General features: G+C 40.7%; 1 protein-coding gene across 1 annotated transcript in view; it reads right to left on the minus strand.

Annotated features, from left to right (window-relative positions):
- The window catches only part of LOC124802653 (ATP-binding cassette subfamily G member 4-like), a 404,387-nt gene that overhangs the window by 68,268 nt on the left and 313,962 nt on the right, over positions 1-22,157 (minus strand). The window lies entirely within an intron of this gene.

The following is a 22,157-nucleotide window of genomic DNA, read 5'->3' on the forward strand; positions in this document are numbered from 1 at the left end:
TAGTGGCCAAATCAAGCACAAACTTCATGTATAAACTATGATGGAGCCCACACACAATATTGGTGGTTACAGCAGCATCATTTTCTGGAAATCACAGAATGTGCTCATTGCAAGCCATGGAGTTTGTATGTCTTTTGACAACAACAATAATTAACTCCTGGAAGATAGTTGCACCAACCTTCACTGACAGTGGACTTTGAATATTATTGGAGTGAGGAATGTGATACTGCTAACCATCTGACTGATCTCTTGAAACAAATTTCTGGTTGTGAAGGTGTAGACACCGAAAACACCTGTAAGTGGCTAAATAGCAATGCCTTATGAACCAATATTTTGGCAGTTAGGCACTGCAGATATAATGAGCAAAATGTGTTCAGTAGAAGAAAGGAGCAAAGATGTGGTGATTGAGAAACCCTGAATCATGCACATTGAGGCACTGAAATTTATCTGTTATTAGACTATGTAGGACAAAATGTTAGTACACCAGTATCTGACTCTTAGAAAATGAACACTGTAGTCAGGAAAGTTAATGGAAAGCAGAAAGAGAAAGGAACTGGGTAAATATCTTACAGAGTGACTTAAAGTATAATGTGTTTTAAACATAATTTTGTAAATAAACTGACAGTTTCCAGTGAGAAACACTGGAATGAGCTTGCACATGTGACATGTAGCACGTTTTGTAAATATAGTAAATAGCTGTTTGCAGCAAAAACATGTGTTTTGGATTATCCACTTTTTTAAGTGCGTAGTCTTGGGTCCACATTGACCCAGGTACAGCTAGGATTAATACAGCAGGTAGGATTAAAACAGCACAGTTTTTATCTATTTTTCCTGTCTCCTAGGTCCATTATCAGCTTATTCCTCAACTCATTCCACCACTCTGAGTATTCCCCACCTGGTCTCTGCAGTATGTAATTTTTAGGTGAGGATGATGATATTTGTGTGTGTGTATGTGTGTGTGTGTGTGTGTGTGTGTGTGTGTGTGTGTGTGTGTGGTGTTAAGAAAATATAATGTTGTTATGATTGACTGGGCAATAACCGATAATAAAACAACAGTAACTAACAATAAAAGAGAAAGCTTTAGAAATGAAGTGAGAGATTACCTGGACAGGGCAAGTCAGTCAACTGTTAAAGAAAACACATGTGATGTACCTATAGAGTATTTCTCAGACTTTAGACTGAAAAATAAACACAATTATCGCAATCTAATCTCTTAATAGATCAAAACTTTATGCCAAACTGGTTCACAAACAAAGGCGCAGAACTGCAACTGACTTAGCTGTGGTGTCACCGCCAGACACCACACTTGCTAGGTGGTAGCTTAAATCGGCCGCGGTCCATTTAGTACATGTCGGACCCGCGTGTCGCCACTGTGTGATCGCAGACCGAGCGCCAGCACAAGGCAGGTCTCGAGATACGGACGAGCACTCGCCCCAGTTGTACGGACGACATTGCTAGCGACAATACGGACGAAGCCTTCCTCTCATTTCCCGAGAGACAGTTAGAATAGCCTTCTGCTAAGTCCATGGCTACGACCTAGCAAGGCGCCATTAGCCTTACCTAGTTTGAGAGTTATCGTATAAATGTCTCAAGAAGAATGTTGTAAACCAACAAAGAATAAAGTTAAGTATATTCCAAAGCTACGTATTTTCTTGATAGCAGTCATAACGTATCCTGTTCCAGACTTGACGCCAGTCGGCGTGTGTGTACGCGTGCCTTTCGGCTCCCTTCTCAGTGTGGCGTAACTAGCTTGTTACGCCACAACATTAGCTATCAAGGCTATTGAGGTCAGCTTCAATCCATCAGTACCTTGCTGGCATTATATGGTCTCCACAGACAATTTGTTGTGAAAATATTTTATCACAAAATAATGAATATAATTAGTATTTAGACATGATGAAGGGGTCTCTTAAAGACAATTTTAGTATACACTGATGTGTCACAAGCATTATCACCAGCTGCAACAATAGCATGCTCTTCTACCTTTGGAATGCAATACAGCAGAGAGTCCATACAGAATTGAATTGACAAGCTCTTGGTAGGTTTCTGGAGCTATGTGGGACAAGCTGTCTACACACAAGCTATGCAATTCCCATAAATTATGGGGTGGTTGTCTGTGGACGCTGAGCTGGTGCTAGATACTGTCCCACATATATTCCATTAGGTTCAGATCAGGTGGATTTTGTTGCCAAGAAATCAGTGAGAGTTCACAGTCATGCTCCATAAACCACTGAATCACAGTTCTGGCTACCTTGCTGGAAGATGCCATTGCCACTGGTGAAGATATTAAGCATGGAGTGATGCAGGTGGTCAGAAAAATTGTTCATTTAGTCCACAGATGTTATGGTGCCTTTGTTTACTACCACAGGTCCCTGGAAGTCTTGATAAATGTCTCTTGCAATATTGTTACCAACCAGCTGGATCCGTGTTACAGGTCTTAAATTAGTCTTACAATATTTATAATTATGAAATATACTGCCGCTTAATACAGGGACTATTCAAGAACATTAAGTGTCTGTCTACAGTTATATTAATTATCCATTTACAGTGCAACAGCTTTTACTTAACAAATATTTTTAGCCCTTTACTGAGGGTATGGAGTTTATTCACATCTTTAATTTTCCGTGGCAGCCTGTTGTGCAGTTATAAGCTGTTATATAGCATACTATTCTGTGCTTTTGACTAGCTGCTCCTCTTTGGATATAAGCAGTGACTGGATGTAGTTTTGAGGCCATGCATTAAACTATTTGTGATGTAGAGCCTATATATGATTTTCTCTCACATACATTACTGTCTGGAAGATGTATTTATTTATTTATTTATTCTTTGCCCATGGACTCCAGCTGAAAATCCAGCTGAGAGTATTGGGTGTGTCATACAATAGGCTATTAACATCAAACTTGATTTCATTATATATAAATGAAACAAATAATTAAACAGAAATAGTCCATAAGCATACAAAGGTATTACATATTTCACATTATATATACACACAAATCCAAACAACATACATAAATGATAATTTTTAAAGGTACATTTCAGTAATGAACATATTTATACACCATCTTAGTATTAACTCAAACTGTATATACATTTCTCTGTGCAATATAGTTTCAAATGATTTTTAAAACATTTTAGGTCTGTTTCTTTTTTAATGATTTTGGGGAGTTTATTAGAAAACGTTTTGGCTGCTTCTTCAGAGGCAGTCATAGGCAGTTTTAGATTTCTGTTTATCATGTAGTAATTTTCATTTCCTCTTGTACCGTGTTTGTGTACATCTTTATTTAAGAGGTGTTTATTGCTTGACCTTACCACCATTATGCTTTGGTATATGTACAGTGAATGTACTGCCATAATATTATAGTGTGCAAAAGCTTGCCTGCAGGTCTGTCTTGGTGGTATTTTTGCAATGCATCTCACTGCCCTTTTCTGAATTGTGAATATTCTTTTTAAGTAGCCAGCTTGTGCATTTCCCCATATATGAACTGAATAAGACAAATGTGGGAAGACAAGTCCATAATACATTGATCTGAGGACTTTAAAATCCACAGTCTTAGCTTTTTTATGCATGATGAAAATCTGTTTGTTTATCTTTTTACACAGTGCATCTATGTGCTCTCCCCATGCCAAATGTTTGTCTACTATAGTTCCTAGAAAATTTGTGCTGGTTACTTCTTTAATAGTCTTTCCATTTACATTAACATTTATATTACAATTTTCACTATGCTTGGTCTGAAATACTACATTCATTGTTTTAGACTGATTCATAAACAGGTTGTTTTGTATTAAATATTTATTTGCATTTTTGATATTCAGGAGTGCTTCCTTCTCAAGCTCCTCCTTTGTGTCAGCTGTGCAAATGATTGTTGTGTCATCAGCATACATGATAAGTTTCTGATTTATATAGCTAGTGAAGTCATTTACGTAGAGTATAAATAGTATTGGCCCAAGCACAGACCCTTGCGGCACGGTTTAACTGTTTGCAATTCTGATCTGTAGTTTGTTATATTTCCCCCACTAGTATGTCTGATTTCTGTGCATTGTTTCCTATTTGTAATGTATGATTTAAGTATGTCATAGCATTTTCCTCTAATTCCATACTGATATAATTTCATCATTAATTTTGAGTGGTTCACACAATCAAATGCCTTAGATAGGTCCATAAAAATCCCACAGGTCTTTTGTTGCCTGTCAAGTAAATTAAAAATGTGCTCAATTATATCTGTTGCTGCTGTTTTTGTTGACTTTCCTTCTCTGAAACCATGTTGTAATGAATGCAGTATACTATACTTTGTTATAAAACTTACAATTCTATTCTTTATTATCATTTCATAGATTTTAGCAAATGTTGAGATCAATGATATTGGCCTTTAATTTCCTAATTCATCCCTGTTCCCTTTCTTAAACATTGGCATCACTTTACTTACTTCTTCTATCGCAGCATTCAGGATGTGTGTCAATGCTTTTAATATACATTCTCTGCATTCATTTATGAGATGTGATGTGACACCATCCAAGCCAGATGAATGTTTAATTTTAAGTTGTTTTATTAGGTTTGACACTTCTGTATCTGTTGTAGTTATGAAAACCATAGTATGATTTGTATGTGGGGGGTTTAAAAATTTACTCACTGTGTTTGTTTTATTTTGTCTTATTAATTCGTCTGCTACAGTAATATAATATCTGTTAAAAGTATTGGCTATTTCTAGAGGGTTTGCATTGCTTTTCCCACTCATCAGTGGGCAGATGTCCTCTGCCTGATTTGTTGCTTTTTCCTCTCTCTTCATTAATGAAAGACCATAAACCTTTTGAGTAGTTCTTTCCTTTATCTATAGACATCCTGATGAATGATGCTTTAGTTTCTCTGATAAAACTGCAGTACTCTTTCTTTTTTATTTTATACAGTGTGTTGTAGGCTTCAGTATTTTTTTGTTTGGAGAGGTCATAATACACTCTCAGATTATTTCTGGCATGGATTACTTCTCCAGTCACCCAGATTTTCTTTTTTTGTTGCTTTTTGACAAGCCTTTTACTAACAGGACATGTAACATCATAATAATAATTAAATAAAGAAAAAAACTGGTTCAGTTCGGTGTTTGTATCTTTAGCTGCATGTATTGTTTCCCAGTTTTCTGCCTCTAACCTCTTTTTCAGCTGATTTATGTTATGTGGGTAGTTCTGTCTTCTCATCTCTCATATCTTCTGCACTGAATCACTAGTCTCTATATTTATGTCTTTTATGATTGCAAAATGGTCTGCTAATGTGGAGTTTATTACCTGTGTGTCACAATAGCATGTAGGAATATTTGTTAGTACATGATCAATTATAGTTTCACTATGCTTTGTTACTCTGGTTGGTTTATCTATTTTTATTTTTAGATTGTATATGCACAATAAGTCCAGTAGGGTCTTAGTATCATCTGTATTTTTACTTGGTCCATGTTCAGATCTCCTATAATTATCAAATAAGCATATGTTTTTGAGAGGTGTTGGATTATATCTTCCAGCTGTTCAAAGAAAGTTTTAATTACACAGAACACCCAGAACTGTTATCTTTTTTAATAAATCAGTGCTATTTCCCTTTCCTGGACCTTGAAGAGAGCCTGTACGTTTCTGGTACTTGTTCCACAAAACACGCTTTCATAAATGAAATTCAATGTATATATCCAAAATAACTCATTCTGAGACATGAAATATTGCAAACTTGTGCAGGTATTCTCTGAGCATGACATGCTATGAATAGTTTCTTTGCTAAAGCTTTAACATGTTTTGTCCATTTCAACTGACGGTCTACATTCAACCCCAAGTATTTGGTATCCATTACACATTTTAATATTTATTATTAAATTTTAATCTAGCAAGGGTATGTTATTAATTCAACCTGAAATGAAGTAAGTGCAATTAGTTTTCTTTGTGTTTAAAATTATTTACTTTTCTATGACCAGTTGCAGAAATATTTGAATGCTGCATTAGCCTTTTTGTCAACTATGATGGAGTTTTAGCTGTGATTGCTTTGTTGCTGTCATTTGCCAAACAGTATTTTTTCTCCACATCAATCATTCTGCAGGACATAATTAATTTAGATAAGGAAAAGGACTGAGCATAACACACTCTCCCATCACATGCCTACATTAATATGTTTTGGGCCTGATAAATGTTTCACTAGAAATACTTTTGAAGTATGAGAGATCTCATCTCAGTCACCTGTGTTTCTAGGTGTGGCTTAAACCACTTCTTAGCCACACTTCTTATTCCAAATAACTCTGATTTATGCAATAAAATTCTGTTATGAACTGTGTCAAATGCCTGTTATAAATTGATTAAAAATTTCATTACCATGACTACCTTTGTACAGTGCCTCCAGAATGACTTTTGTGAACTGTGCAGCAGCAGTTCCTTCCTGTACCTCTTCTGGGTCTGAAACCATGTTTTTCGCTGCAGAGAAGGTTAAGTTCATTTAGGTACTTCATCAGTCTAATTTTTCATTGATATTTCAATAATTTAGGAAATGGACAGTAAAGAAACTGGTCTGCAGTTTTCTACATTTTCTGCATCTTCATTTTTAAGTGTGGATTTTATTTTTGCTTGTTGTAAGTATTTGGGAAAACAGCCGCATATGACTGATTCATTGATTATTTTTTATAATGAAGCTTTTATGGTGCACATCTCTTCTTTAATGACAGAAACTGGGATTTTACCTATACCAGTCGATTTTGTATTTTTTAATTGGTGTATACTGGTAACTTGCACCACCTCTCATTCTGTTTCTGGATAGCGTGCCATTGAGTTGGTAGCTGATAATGGGCGAGTGTCAGTCAGACCCTGTCTGACCCAATGTGATCCCTCCTGACTCCATTCTTTTGATATTTAAATCCCCACATAGGATTATATTTCTTCTTGAACAAGATATCTTAGCTGAAGACTATTTTAGTATTGGAAAAAAAAAGTTCATGCCATCACTGGGAGATTGGTACACCCAGAATACAATTATTTTTCGACATGCAATGTTCTTTTACCTCTATTGCTGATAGTTCAGATTGTTTATTTACACTTATACAATAAGGTCATTTGCAGCTTTAAATGAAATATCTCTTTTTGCATACTGTGGTGTCACCACCAGACACCACACTTGCTAGGTGGTAGCCTTTAAATCGGCCGCGGTCCGTTAGTATACGTTGGACCCGCGTGTCGCCACTGTCAGTGATTGCAGACCGAGCGCCGCCACACGGCAGGTCTAGAGAGACGTTCTAGCACTCGCCCCAGTTGTACAGCCAACGTTAATAGCAATGGTTCACTGACAAATATGCTCTCATTTGCCGAGACGATAGTTAGCATAGCCTTCAGCTACGTCATTTGCTATGACCTAGCAAGGCGCCATTACCAGTTTATATTGTAATAATGTCTCAACAAGAGCGATGTTCTCCAATTGTGGATTAAAGTTACCTATTCCAAGAACTACGTTCTTTTCTTTATAGGATAATTACTTTACCTTGTTCCAGACCTCACGCCAGTCTGCATGAGCTTAATGCGTGCCTTACGGCTACCTCCGAGTGGCTTGGCTGTCTTGACACGCCACTACAGTTGGCGACGAGCTAAATCACGTTTGTCCCAATTGATGCACTAATTTAATTGTGTCATGGCTTCGCCACAATCTCCAGATGTACTGTCCGAATTTTATCGCTTGCAGAATCAGCAGACGCAGGCCTTATTGGATGCCCTTGGACAGCTCGTCCAGCGTCAACGTGAAATGCAAAACGATGCGGCAGCAGCCGCTCCACCACTACCGCAGCCACAACATGCTGTTGCACCACCTTTACGTCCTTTTGATGTGGCACTGGAAAGCTGGACGGAGTGGTCACGCCAATTTGGATTCCATCTCGCCACCTACAGAATTCAAGGTAACGAGCAGCAGCCTTTTTTGTTAGCATCTGTCGGGGTGCACACGTACCGTGTGATAGTGAAATTATTTCCCCAACGCAACGTAGCAACTCTGTCTTACGACGAAATTTTGTCGGCATTAGATGTATATTTCAAAGAGTCAGTCAATGTCGTTGCAAAAAGGTATACATTCTTTCATACAAAACGTACGGCCGGTCAAACTAATCGGGGGTGGGTTGCAACTTTGGAAGGCCTTACTAGGGATTGTGCTTTTGAGTGTGAATGTGGACTCCCTTATTCAGATACCATGGTACGTGATGCAATTGCACAGAACGTTTCTGATGTTCGTATAACAGAACAGATTCTGAAACTAGTCAATCCCTCCCTTCAACAAGTGATAGACATATTGGATAAGCAAGACACACTTGACTTTGCTCAGGAATCATTTGAAACTTTGCTGGCCGTGTGTCACATTAACCGGCCCGCCGGGCGAGCTGCACAGAACGGTAAACAGCCCTCGCACCCGTCCGCACAGCTGCTGCCAAGCTCTCCGCTAAGTGTGCCGCACAAGCACGCAAATGCAGTGAAATCATGCCCGCGGTGTGCTACTAGACATTCACGTGAGAATTGCCCATCACGCCAAGCTATTTGCTTTTTCTGTCATAAAAAAGGACATGTTCAGAGCGTTTGCCAGAAAAAGCTCAGATCGGACTCTCACCCCCGTTCCAAGCCCTTTGCTTCGTGCCGAAATCGAACCCAGAATGCTCAGGCTCATGAACCGTCGCCCATGGAAATTCATGCAGTTCATTCCACTCCGCCCAGTGCCACTCTCTCTAACAGTGACAAAAAGTGTGCATTGACGTCGCAGGAAATCACGTCAAGTCGCAAGTGATTCTGTACCAGTGTCGGTTCCCGTTGCACGAGACAGTAGCTCTTGTCATCAGCAGGACAATAAACTTTTTGTAGACTTGGACATTAATGGCAATGTGATCCCATTCCAGGTCGATACTGGAGCTGCAGTTTCTCTGATCAATAAAGACACGTACAAACAACTGGGCACACCTCCGTTGCGTGCCGCAAATGTTAAGTTAACTAGCTATTCGGGTCAGAATATCCCTGTGTTAGGACAGTGCAGCCTTCTTGCAACATACAAGGGACAAACAAAACTTGTGTCATTTTACGTTCTTCGTTCTTCTTTTGCAGTGAACTTGTTTGGTTTGGATTTGTTTCAGTTGTTTAACTTGTCAATAGTTAATCAGGTCCTATCAGTGAACCAGACTGTGCCTTCAGACAGTGTTTCTCGTCTATGTGAAGAATTTGCAGACATTTTTGCACCGGGCCTTGGTTGCGCTAAGAACTATGAAGCACATTTGGAACTGAAAGTAAACGTGCAACCGAAATTTTTCCGAGCGCACAATGTTCCCCACGCATTGCGTGATGAGGTCGCGAGAACCTTACACGATTTGGAATCACAAGGTGTGATTGAACGTGTGCAGGTTTCTCTCTGGGCATCACCCTTAGTAATTTTGCCAAAACCTTCCGGAAAATTGAGACTTTGTGTGGACTTCAAGGCAACGGTGAATCCACAACTAGTGATTGCAACTTTTCCTTTACCCTGCCCAGAAGATCTTTTTGACAAACTGTGCCTGGGTAAATATTTTTCGAAGTTGGACCTAGCAGATGCATACTTGCAAATACCAGTGGACAACGAATTCCAGCGCGTCTTGGTGGTTAACACGCATCTTGGTTTGTACCGATTCAAAAGACTGCCATTCGTGTGTGCATCCACCCCTGCATTGTTTCAGCAATATCTGCAAACAGTTTGTGCGTCGGTCCCTACTGCAGCAAACTATCTGGACGATATTGTGATCTCCGGAAAGACGGAAGAAGAACATTTAGCCAATCTCAGGACGTTATTTCAGGTCTTGCGTCAAAATGGTCTTCACTTGCGGAAGGACAAATATGTGTTTTTTGCTCGAGACTTACCCTTTCTGGGCCACGTACTCAATGCCCGAGGCATACATCCCAGTCCAGAGCACCTCTGTGCCATACAAGACTTGCCTTCGCCGCAGAATTTGAAGCAGCTACAGAGTGTGCTGGGAAAAATTAATTACTATCATTGCTATGTGCGCCACGCCTCTTCCATTTCAGCTCCGCTTCATCGCTTGCGCCATAAAGGTGTTCTGTTCGTCTGGACGACGGAATGCGAACGCGCCTTTCGCCAGTTGAAATTGGCGTTGCTTTCCAATACTTGCCTTACGCCATTCGATCCCCAAAATTCGTTCGCTGGTCTATTTTCCTCTCGCAGTACCACTACGATATCTTGTATCGGTCCACTGCCAAGCACGGAAACGCCGATGCGTTGTCCCGTTTGCCTGTTGCTGAGGATAGAGCATTTGATTATTCCGAACTTGCTTGCCAGTTCATTGATGCGGAAACCGATGAAGCGGTCGAATCGTTTCCAATTGATTTTCGTCGTGTGGCTATGGCCACAGATGCTGACCCTGTCCTTGCTACCGTTTTGCGTTTTGTTGCTACTCAATGGCCCTTGTCAAAGTCATGGATCGAGGATCCGTTGGTTCGCCGATTTTTTGCTCACAAGGAGAGACTTTTTGTTCGACGTGGTATTTTGCTGTGGCATTCTGATAATGATCAGTCCCGGGTCGTGGTCCCACGTTCGTTACAGTCCTCTGTCTTACGGCTTCTCCACCAAGGACAGTGGGGTATAGTGCGCACGAAACAACTTGCTCGTCAGCACTGTACTTGGTTCGGAATCGATGCTGCGATTTCGAATATGTGCTCTTCTTGCATGGCGTGTGCCGAACAACAATCCACACCACTGCAGAAATTCTTTGCATGGCCGAAAGCCACTTCCCCTTGGCAACGCTTACACATCGATTTTGCTGGTCCCTTCTGGAATGCTCGATGGTTGGTAGTGGTTGATTCATTCAGTAATTTTCCTTTTGTTGTCAAGATGCCTTCCACGACGTCATCTGCCACCATCCAAGCGTTATCCGCTATCTTTTGTATTGAAGGTCTTCCACAGACTATTGTTTCCGACAATGGCCCACAATTCATGTCTGCAGAATTTCAGTCATTCTGCAAGGCCAATGGTATTCAACATCTGACGTCCGCACCGTTTTCGCCTCAGTCAAACGGTGCCGCTGAACGATTGGTCCACACTTTCAAGTCACAGATGTTGAAGTTGAAAGAGTCGCATTCTCGGGAGGACGCGTTATTGCTCTTTTTGTCCTCGTATCGCTCTCAACCCTGAGATGGTAGCTCGCTGGCTGAGTTGCTCCACGGTCATCCTCATCGAACCTTGATGTCTTTGCTACATCCGCCGCATCAGGTTCCTGTGCAGCGGCAGCCGCCTGCTTTTGCTCCAGGCGACGTTGTATACTATCGCAACTATCGAGGTTCACAGCGTTGGCTCACAGGGTGCATTCTTCTCTACCTCGGCCGCGCTATGTATCTGGTTTTGGGGGCCTCTGGTGAGATGCATCGGCATCTCAATCAGCTGCGCCTCTGTCGTCGCACGGGTTCTGCCGCTCCCCGTCTGCTTTCAGCGATGGTGCCGTCTGGTCAGCGCCCTGGGGACCCATCTACTGGCTCGCCTCATCCCCAGGTGTTACTGACACTGCCTTCCATTTTGCCATGGCGCCGCCGCCGCCGCCGCCGCCGCCTGTTCTCCCGCCGGCGACGCCTGCAGTGGATGCTTTGCTGCAGCCGCCATGCGCTTCCCTGGGTCACATGCCGCCGATCGCTTCCCGTGACCAGCTGTCCTCCAACATGGAACTCTTGCCCGCTCCGGACCAGATGTCGTCTTCGCCCGTCGGCTGCCCCGCCCCGATGGAGGTCGAATCTTCGGCCCCTCCTGTCTCTTTACGGGCGCATACACCGCAGTTGGCATGCACCCTGGACTAGGTTTTCAGGCGTTTCCTAGCTCCCCTCGGACCGAATGGCCGGGTGTGGGTGGCACAGCCTCGCCTGTTGTTAGGCTCCCCACCTCGTCGCATACGTCAGCATGGGGTCCTCCCCACGGCGGGCGGAAGCCTTATAACACAACCGTTCGCCGATTTGGGGGGGACGAATGTGGTTTCACCACCAGACACCACACTTGCTAGGTGGTAGCCTTTAAATCGGCCGCGGTCCGTTAGTATACGTCGGACCCACGTGTCGCCACTGTCAGTGATTGCAGACCGAGCGCCGCCACACGGCAGGTCTAGAGAGACGTTCTAGCACTCGCCCCAGTTGTACAGCCGATGTTAATAGCATTGATTCACTGACAAATACGCTCTCATTTGCCGAGACGATAGTTAGCATAGCCTTGAGCTACGTCATTTGCTACGACCTAGCAAGGCGCCATTACCAGTTTATATTGTAATAATGTCTAAACAAGAGCGATGTTCTCCAATTGTGGATTAAAGTTAAGTATTCCAAGAACTATGTTATTTTCTTTATAGGATAATTACTTTACCTTGTTCCAGACCTCACGCCAATCTGCGTGAGCTTAACGCATGCCTTTCGGCTACCTCCGAGTGGCTTGGCTGTCTTGCCACGCCACTACACATACCATTCCCTACATTTCATGGAGACAAACAAGCATCACCATACGAGGTTAAAGCTGAATACAAAATTTTGCTTGCTTTGCACCTGTGTTCAATAAGGCTTACAGCTAAATCATCTAGTATTTGCAAATTAATTTCTAGCTGCTGAACTTCGTTTTTTTATGGATTTTATGTTTTGGTGGAAGACAAGTATTGAGTTACACTTGCTGTGGATATTCCCATTGCTGACCTATATTATTGCTGGAATGATCCTCATGTATCTCTACTCCTCTTACATCCTTTTGTTATTGTGTAATTTGCTGGCAACACCACCAGGTTGTATTCAACCTGTTGGTGAGCAGTGGTCATAATATTTTGGCTCATCAGTGTATACACCTATTTTTCAGTTCAGAAAAATGTTGTCTGTGTTTGCATCAGAACTCTTTTTAAAAGAAACAGTGGCATCTATTGTTGTGATACAACATGCAAACTTAATAGCCGTAGCTCACAGAAAAATACAAAAGAGGGTGCTCTCACTGCAATAAAAGCTATTATCAAATTTTCTGCAAGTAAAGAAAGTTAAACAAATAAAAGAAAAAAGTGAACAAGAATCAAGTCAAGCACTGTTCGGAACAGTATAATGCTCTACCAAACTAAGTCCCAGTGCTTAATGGAGGTATACTCTACATTCTTCCTTTGAACTGCTTGCCAGATAACCCAGTAACATCCAGAAGGACTTACAGTGTAATGTGGAGCAGAATACATGGTAAAACTTGGCATTTTTCACACACAGAAATGTCTTGTTTTAATGGGTCATGAATGTTCATGCCACATTGAAAGGCATTGACATGTTATCACTACAATAATTGAGATTTGCCAGCTATACAGACTTGCAAGACACCATCATTTCAAATAATAGCATGAGTAATCGAAACCTGTTGTTCATTGACTCATTACTCAAATGTTTTGCCACTCTATCATATGTTGCATTTATCAATGTATGTTGAATTCTTTGTGGACATTTTCATGTCTGGTCTCAATCATAAAGACATACAAGTTCATACAAATGTGGTTGTGAAAAAGAATGTTAACAAGCAGTGTGCAATGCAATACTCACAAGCAACAATATAAACCTAAAATACATCAAGGAAGAAGGATGTAGGCAAGAACTGCTGTTGTGTGTACAAAATAGTTGGTATTAAACAGAACATGTGAAATCTTCCAGACAAAATCAGTACATCCAGCCATACTTATGAAGGAAAACAGAAAAGTATATAAATGGAAATAGCATTTCCAAGTTTTCATAACAGGTTATTTACCTAGAGAGGGAGTGGTATGGAGGCAGGGGGAGGGGGGGGGGGGGGAGGGGGAAAAGAAAGAGAGAAAGGGAGAGAAGTTTCACTTTTTCCTGGTACCCCAAATCATCCATCTCTTTCTTCCTCTTGTTTCTTTTCACTGTTACGCTATTCTTGAAGACTGAAGTATGAACAAAATGTTAGTTTGTGATTAAATGTTAGACTAAGATGAAAACCCCAGAACAAGACAGTAAATTATAGGTCATCATGTTCCAGTGCAGAGTTTTTGAGTGCTCCTGTCTGCCTAATCAAAATCTTTCTGCTATTTACTGAATAAATCTTTCAGCCTACTTGTATTCAGAATATAATTCATATTTGATATCCTCTTGTCCTTTCATTTCACATTCATTTATATGACTGTCTCACAACAACAATATTTTATTTCCTAGAGGCCTATGCATTTTACTTACATACTTCGTTACTCTTTCTGTGGCAATGGCCTTTGAAGTCCCACACAGCCTTCATTGTCACCACAGTAAGTTTATTCTTGCACTTTATTATTTTTGTTGAAATACTGACTTCAAATCCATCTTCTGTTAAATATTTTCTTTTCTAGTTAATACTTAAAATGGACTCTGACTGACCTGAATTTTGATCCTTCTATAATCAACTAATCAGTCCACCTAAAAACAAAGATGATGTGACTTACCAAACGAAAGCGCTGGCACGTCGATAGACACACAAACAAACACAAACATACGCACAAAATTCAAGCTTTCGCAACAAACTGTTGCCTCATCAGGAAAGAGGGAAGGAGAGGGAAAGACGAAAGGATGTGGGTTTTAAGGGAGAGGGTAAGGAGTCATTCCAATCCCGGGAGCGGAAAGACTTACCTTATATATCCATCCGCACATACACAGACACAACTAGACATTGCTTGTGTCTGTGTATGTGCGGATGGATATGAGTGTGTGTGCGAGTGTATACCTGTCCTTTTTTCCCCCTAAGGTAAGTCTTTCTGCTCCCGGGATTGGAATGACTCCTTACCCTCTCCCTTAAAACCCACATCCTTTTGTCTTTCCCTCTCCTTCCCTCTATTCTGATGAGGCAACAGTTTGTTGCGAAAGCTTGAATTTTGTGTGTATGTTTGTGTTTGTTTGTGTGTCTATCGACGTGCCAGCGCTTTCGTTTGGTAAGTCACATCATCTTTCTTTTTAGGTATATTTTTCCCATGTGGAATGTTTCCCTCTATTAATACAACTAATCAGTCTTTTATATTAGGGCAAAGAAAACCTGCAGATAAGGAGTGCTCATTAATTTATGACTCAGTATAAATAAAGTAAGACTTTTTTACTTTGTAGGAACAGACTTATTATTTTAGTGTTTACCAGGGGCACATACTCAGAATATCCTATGCAGGGACCACAACCAGTGAGAATTGGGCAGAAAAGTGAAGTAATTTCCTACACTTAGCTTTATGTCTTGTTTGTTTACACCCCACAGTTTTATCTGGGGGTATGTCAATGTTTCATCAAGAACATTTGTATGGAATGAATATGCAGTGACACCAAGAGAGAAGTGTTATAGGTATTTGCCACTTGAATCATGTGGTACAAAATATCCAGTTTGTGGAACTATACTTGTGCATAAGAATATCCACCAGCCACAGCTCTATCTCTTTGCTAATAAACTGCACCTGGATTGGAAGGTAGTGGATAATGTGAAATCAGTCAATAATGCACCAAACACTGCCTGTTCCACTGCTTCTGGGCCACATATTTTCTCCTTTTGTCATACATACTATTTAACAAGGAGCTACAGTAATGTCTCAGTTTCTGTTAATACTTCATAATTATCAACAGTGCGTATAGTGAGTCTCTTGCTCACATAGCTTAACATTTATTCTGATAATCTATGAAACAGGAATATGAACATGACTCCAATGTAACCTACAAATCAGTTCAGTGATGATTTGTCTGGTACACTACCTGAGCCATGGCAACTGGCAGTATGTTGTTCTACTTGTTTTGCTATGTGGTTTTCCGGGTGAACGTGTGATGAGAGAGTCTCTGGTCAGTGTTTAATGAGCCAACTTGTGTTGAAAACAAGCCTGCGTCCCTAACCATGGTGCATGAGCCTCACTGTGCTCACCAGTCTAGTCTCTTGTTGTGCTGGGTGTATGGTGCCAATCATTGGGTGCCTTGATGTGCAAAATTGTGGTGGGTTCATCATCTCATGCTGGACAGCTTCCCAGCTTGTAATTTGCAAGCTCCAAGTTACGTATGACTTTTATTCTGCTTTTAACTAAGAAGATTGTTGAAACTTGTTGTGCCATGGGTAGCTGTCAGAGATGGTTCTGAACATGGTTCCACAGTGGCTACTTTAAGGAGGCTGATGTTCCTCATTTCGTTTCTCATCAGGTATGGTGTGTGTGTTCCAAGTGGTTATCATGCAAATTTTAACTTGTTTTAGGATGTATTGACCGCTTTGGGACTTGATGCGGTTATGTACATGCCCAGCAGCCATAGAGTTAACAGTTTAATCATTTGTCATGGCAGTATGTGGTATGTTTAGTTAATGTTGAAAGTGCCTTAAGGAAACTGGAAGTGATATCTAAGTTTCCTGCTAATTTATTGGGAGACGGGTGATGTTAGAGTATTGCTCCATAAGAATTTGGGGGCATGATTATTGTATATTCCAGTGTGGCTGTGATTTGACCTTGTTTTCATTGCAATCTATTTGTGCTGCAGGCCATTTGTTAATAGTGCTCGTTTCCTGGCATCGGTGTGTTTATAGATTCTTGTCAGGACCACTCATTGTGATGCCGGTTGGACTATATATAAATATATACCGCCTGCTAGTGAGCCTATGCACAAGCTGTGGGGAGTGAACACTCATATTGCCTGCTGGCCATGTCATTGTTGCTTCCAAATACTGCTGGGGGCCTTATCGCTGTTCTCTAAATTTAAGTGCAGTTTGGGAATCATTCTTAGTCATTATGTCTGTTAGTTAAGTGAGGCCACTTTGTTATTATTAGCGTTTCTGGAAGTCATTTTACTGGTTGAGTTATTAGTAGCCATTCTTATTTAATACTTACGTTAATCATTTGTGTATCTTTAATGAATGTGCAACTTGTTATTTTTCCTGTGTGTTGGTTTTGCGACCTCAGTTGGCCCACTTTGCATTTTTAGTATAAGCATGTTTCACTGTGGACCTTTATATGGGAAGTTCATTTTTATTAAGCTGTAAGGTCTTTGTTTTTTAATGAATTTGTGGTATTATGTGGCTGTGTAACTTTGGGTTGGAAGTGTTGTTGTTGTGGTCTTCAGTCCTGAGACTGGTTTGATGCAGCTCTCCACGCTACTCTATTCTGTGCAAGCTTCTTCATCTCCCAGTACCTACTGCAGCCTATATCCTTCTGAATCTGCTTAGTGTATTCATGTCTTGGTCTCCCTCTACGATTTTTACCCTTCACGCTGCTCTCCAATACTAAATTGGTGATTCCCTGATGCCTCAGAACATGTCCCACCAACCGGTCCCTTCTTCTTGTCAAGTTGTGCCACAAACTCCTCTTCTCCCCAATTCTATTCAATACCTCCTCATTAGTTATGTGATCTAGCCATCTAATCTTCAGCATCCTTCTGTAGCAACACATTTCGAAAGCTTCTATTCTCTTCTTGTCCAAATAATTTATTGTCCACGTTTCACTTCCATACATGGCAACACTCCATACAAATACTTTCAGAAACGACTTCCTAACACTTAAATCTATACTTGATGTTAACAAATTTCTCTGCTTCAGAAACGCTTTCCTTCCCATTGCCAGTATACATTTTATATCCTCTCTACTTCAACCATCATCAGTTATTTTGCTCCCCAAATAGCAAAACTCCTTTACTACTTTAAGTGTCTCATTTCCTAATCTAATACCCTCAGCATCACCCGACTTAATTCGACTACATTCCATTATCCTCGTTTTGCTTTTGTTGATGTTCATCTTATACCCTCCTTTCAAGACACTGTCCATTCTGTTCAACTGCTCTTCTAAGTCCTTTGCAGTCTCTGACAGAATTACAATGTCATCGGCGAACCTCAAAGTTTTTATTTCTTCTCCATGGATTTTAATACCTACTCCGAACTTTTCTTTTGATTCCTTTATTGCTTGCTCAATATACAGATTGAATAACATCGGGGAGAGGCTACAACCCTGTCTCACTCCCTTTCCAACCACTTCTTCCCTTTCATGCCCCTCAACTCTTATAACTGCCATTTGCTTTCTGTACAAATTGTAAATAGCCTTTCGCTCCCTGTATTTTACCCCTGCCACCTTTAGAATTTGAAAGAGAGTATTCCAATCAACATTGTCAAAAGCTTTCTCTAAGTCTACAAATGCTGGAAACGTAGGTTTGCCTTTCCTTAATCTTTCTTCTAAGATAAGTCATAGGGTCAATATTGCCTAACGTGTTCCAACATTTCTACGGAATCCAAACTGATCTTCGCCGAGGTCGGCTTCTATCAGTTTTTCCATTCATCTGTAAAGAATCTGTGTTAGTATTTTGAAGCTGTGACTTATTAAACTGATAGTTTGGTAATTTTCACATCTGTCAACACCTGCTTTCTTTGGGATTGTAATTATTATATTCTTCTTGAAGTCTGAGGGTATTTCACCTGTCTTATACATCTTGTTCACGAGATGGTAGAGTTTTGTCAGGACTGGCTCTCCCAAGGCTGTCAGTAGTTCTAATGGAATGTTGTCTACTCCGGGGGGTCTTGTTTTGACTCAGGTCTTTCAGTGCTCTGTCAAACTCTTCACGGAGTATCTTATCTCCCATTTCATCTTCATCTATATCCTCTTCCATTTCCATAATATTGTGGTCAAGTACATCGCCCTTGTATAGACCCTTCATATACTCCTTCCACCTTTTTGCTTTCCCTTCTTTGCTTAGAACTGGATTTCCATCTGAGCTCTTGATATTCATACAAGCGGTTCTCCTTTCTCCAAAGGTCTCTTTAATTTTCCTGTACGCAGTATTTATCTTACCCCGTATGTGTGTGTGTGTGTGTGTGTGTGTGTGTGTGTGTGTGTGTGTGTGTGTGTGTGTGTGGTTTGAGGTTTTCGGGCGCTAAACATCGTGGTCATCAGCGCCCATCCATCTATCTTACCCCTAGTGAGATAAGCCTCTACGTCCTTACATTTGTCCTATAGCCAACCCTGCTTAGCCATTTTGCACTTCCTGTCGATATCATTTTTGAGACGTTTGTATTCCTTTTTGCCTGCTTCATTTACTGCATTTTTATATTTTCTCCTTTCATCAATTAAATTCAATATTTCCTCTGTTACCCAAGGGTTTCTACTAGCCCTCATCTTTTTACCTATTTGATCCTCTGCTGCCTTCACTATTTCATCCCTCAAAGTTACCCATTCTTCTTCTACTGTATTTCGTTCCCCCATTCCTGTCAATTGTTCCCTTATGATCTCCCTGAATCTCTGTACAACCTCTGGTTCTTTCAGTTTATCCAGGTCCCATCTCCTTAAATTCCCACCTTTTTGCAGTTTCTTCAGTTTTAATCTACAGTTCATAACCAATATATTGTGCTCAGAGTCAACATCTGCCCCTGGAAACGTCTTACAATTTAAAAGCTGGTTCCTAAATCTCTGTCTTACCGTTATATAATCTATTTGATACCTTTTAGCACGTCCAGGATTCTTCCATGTATACAATCTTCTTTCATGATTCTTAAACCAAGTGTTAGCTATGATTAAGTTATGCTCTGCACAAAATTCTACCAGGCGGCTTCCACTTTCATTTCTTAGCCCCAATCCATATTCACCTACTATGTTTCCTTCTCTCCCTTTTCCTATGCTTGAATTCCAGTCACCCATGACTATTAAATTTTCGTCTCCCTTCACTACCTGAATAATTTCTTTATATTATCATACATTTCATCAATTTCTCTGTCATATGCGGAGTTAGTTGGCATGTAAACTTGTACTACTGTAGTCGGCATGGGCTTCGTGTCTAATTTGGCCACAATAATGTGTTCACTATGCTGTTTGTAGTAGCTTGCCCGTTGTTGTTGTTGTGGTGGTCTTCAGTCCTGAGACTGGTTTGATGCAGCTCTCCATGCCATACAGTAAAGCTGCATTTCCTCGGGAAAAATTACGGCTGTAGTTTCGCCTTGCTTTCAGCCGTTCACAGTACCAGCACAGCAAGGCCGTTTTGGTTAATGTTACAAGGCCAGATCAGTCAATCATCCAGACTGTTGCCCCTGTAACTACTGAAAAGGCTGCTGCCCCTCTTCAGGAACCACATGTTTGTCTGGCCTCTCAACATATACCCCTCCATTGTGGTTGCACCTACGGTACGGCCATCTGTATCGCTGAGGCACGCAAGCCTCCCCACCAACGGCAGCTTGCCCGTACTCCTATTTTTTTTTATTCATTATTAAACCTACTCCTGCATTACCCCTATTTGATTTTGTATTTATAACCCTGTATTCACCTGACCACCGAACTTCAATAATTCCCACTATATCTAACTTTAACCTATCCATTTCCCTTTTTAAATTTTCTAACCTACCTGCCTGGTTAAGGGATCTGACATTCCTCGCTCCGATCCGTAGAACGCCAGTTTTCTTTCTCCTCATATCAACGTCCTCCCAAGTAGTCCCTGCCCGGAGATCTGAATGGGGGACTATTTTACCTCCGGAATATTTTACCCAAGAGGGTTGGAAGTGTATAGTGTTATTAGTCTTCTGAGATATGGTTAAACAAGAACGTGCCTCCTATCTATGATTTTGGTTGCGGGTGCAAAATATGATTCTTATTCATGTTTATGTAATTCAATTAAAGTGAAGATTTGTATGTTGCATCAGTAAGAGGGCAAATGTCTGAATTGAAGTTTATTATAAAGTCTGTTTTGAGTCAAATTAAAATTGTGAAACAATCACAAGCTTCGTACATCCATAGCTGAAATGGAGGACAGTGGGACGTCAGCTGGTATAAATTTATATTGAAAATGAAGAAATTTCTCCAGCTGTATTTAAGGTGTCAATTTTATTTTGACAAATAGTTTCAATGTTGTAACAATGTCATTTTCAGGCCCATACGCTTGACGTTGAAACTAGTTGCCAAAACAAAATTGACACCTTAAATACAGCTGGAGGAATTTCTTCGTTTTTAATATAAATCACAAGCTTGTCCATCACCAGTGATCCTAGGCTTCCTATTTCCTTTAAATAACTGTGGTGAGACTGTAATTTAGATTTTCTAAAGAATTGAGTAATAACATGGTTCACTATCCAAGTTGGGTATGGCTGCAAGACAGATTATCACAGTTCCTTAGATTAATTCAAACTGGTTCCCCATGTCTGCCTCAGAGAACACAATGCAGAAACATTTAAATTAACACACAAAACAAAATATATATAATTTACAGGTAGATTACAATGTCTACCCTGAGTCTATAATGTGAGTCATGAATTCGGTCCATAGAAAAGGCCATTCTCCTTCACAGAAGAGAGCCATTATCTTGTACAATGTTTGTCATAATTAAATTTATTCAGCAGGAAATGCCAGTCATGGGCAGTGGGAAAGGGGGGGGGGGCCTATGGGGGCTATAGCTGCCCCCCCCTCCCCCAATCATGGAGTATCATATTACACTTGATTCTTATGACTTCAGAGGTCAGTAAATATATTACTTCAACAGAGTCAATCATTTTTTATAATAACTATGTAGCAATATAGGTTACAATGTATTTCAAACACATTTAACAAAAGAATATGAGTGGAAAATAGCTTACTATCTAAACCAATAAAAATAATTTAACTTAAAATAGGTGTCTTACTAGCAGATTAAAACTGTGTGCCAGACCGAGACTCGAACTCGGGACCTTTGCCTTTCGTGGGCAAGTGCTCTACCAACTGAGCTACCCAAGCATGACTCATACCCCGTCCTCACAGCTTTACTTCTGCCAGTACCTTGTCTCCTACCTTCCAAACTTTACAGAAGCTCTCCTGCGAACCTTGTGAGTTTGAGTTTTGGTCCGGCACACAGTTTTAATCTGCCAGGAACTTTCACATCAGTGCGCACTCCGCTGCAGAGTGAAAATCTCATTCAGGTGTCTTATTGTTTCTTAAAACACATTTTTTAGCCTGAATTTCAAAACAGTTACCAAAAACTACTTTAAGCAACACTAAATTTTACCAATTTGTCAGTGGAGGACCCAAACTCTCCTTTTGTTAAGCATTATTTCATTCTCCCCCCCCCCCCCCCCCCCCCTTGACGACTTCTAGAATTACCCATGATGCCAATGCACTTTATATTGTAAAATATGTTACTGAAATATACTAGGAGGGGTGAAAGGGACTTTAGAGGGTGAAGTGTAGCAAAATGTGTGACTGATACGTTGTGAAGTCAACAGGATGTAATAG

This window comes from Schistocerca piceifrons, chromosome 6 (assembly GCF_021461385.2).
Source record: "Schistocerca piceifrons isolate TAMUIC-IGC-003096 chromosome 6, iqSchPice1.1, whole genome shotgun sequence".
Classification (NCBI taxonomy): Eukaryota; Metazoa; Arthropoda; class Insecta; order Orthoptera; family Acrididae; genus Schistocerca; species Schistocerca piceifrons.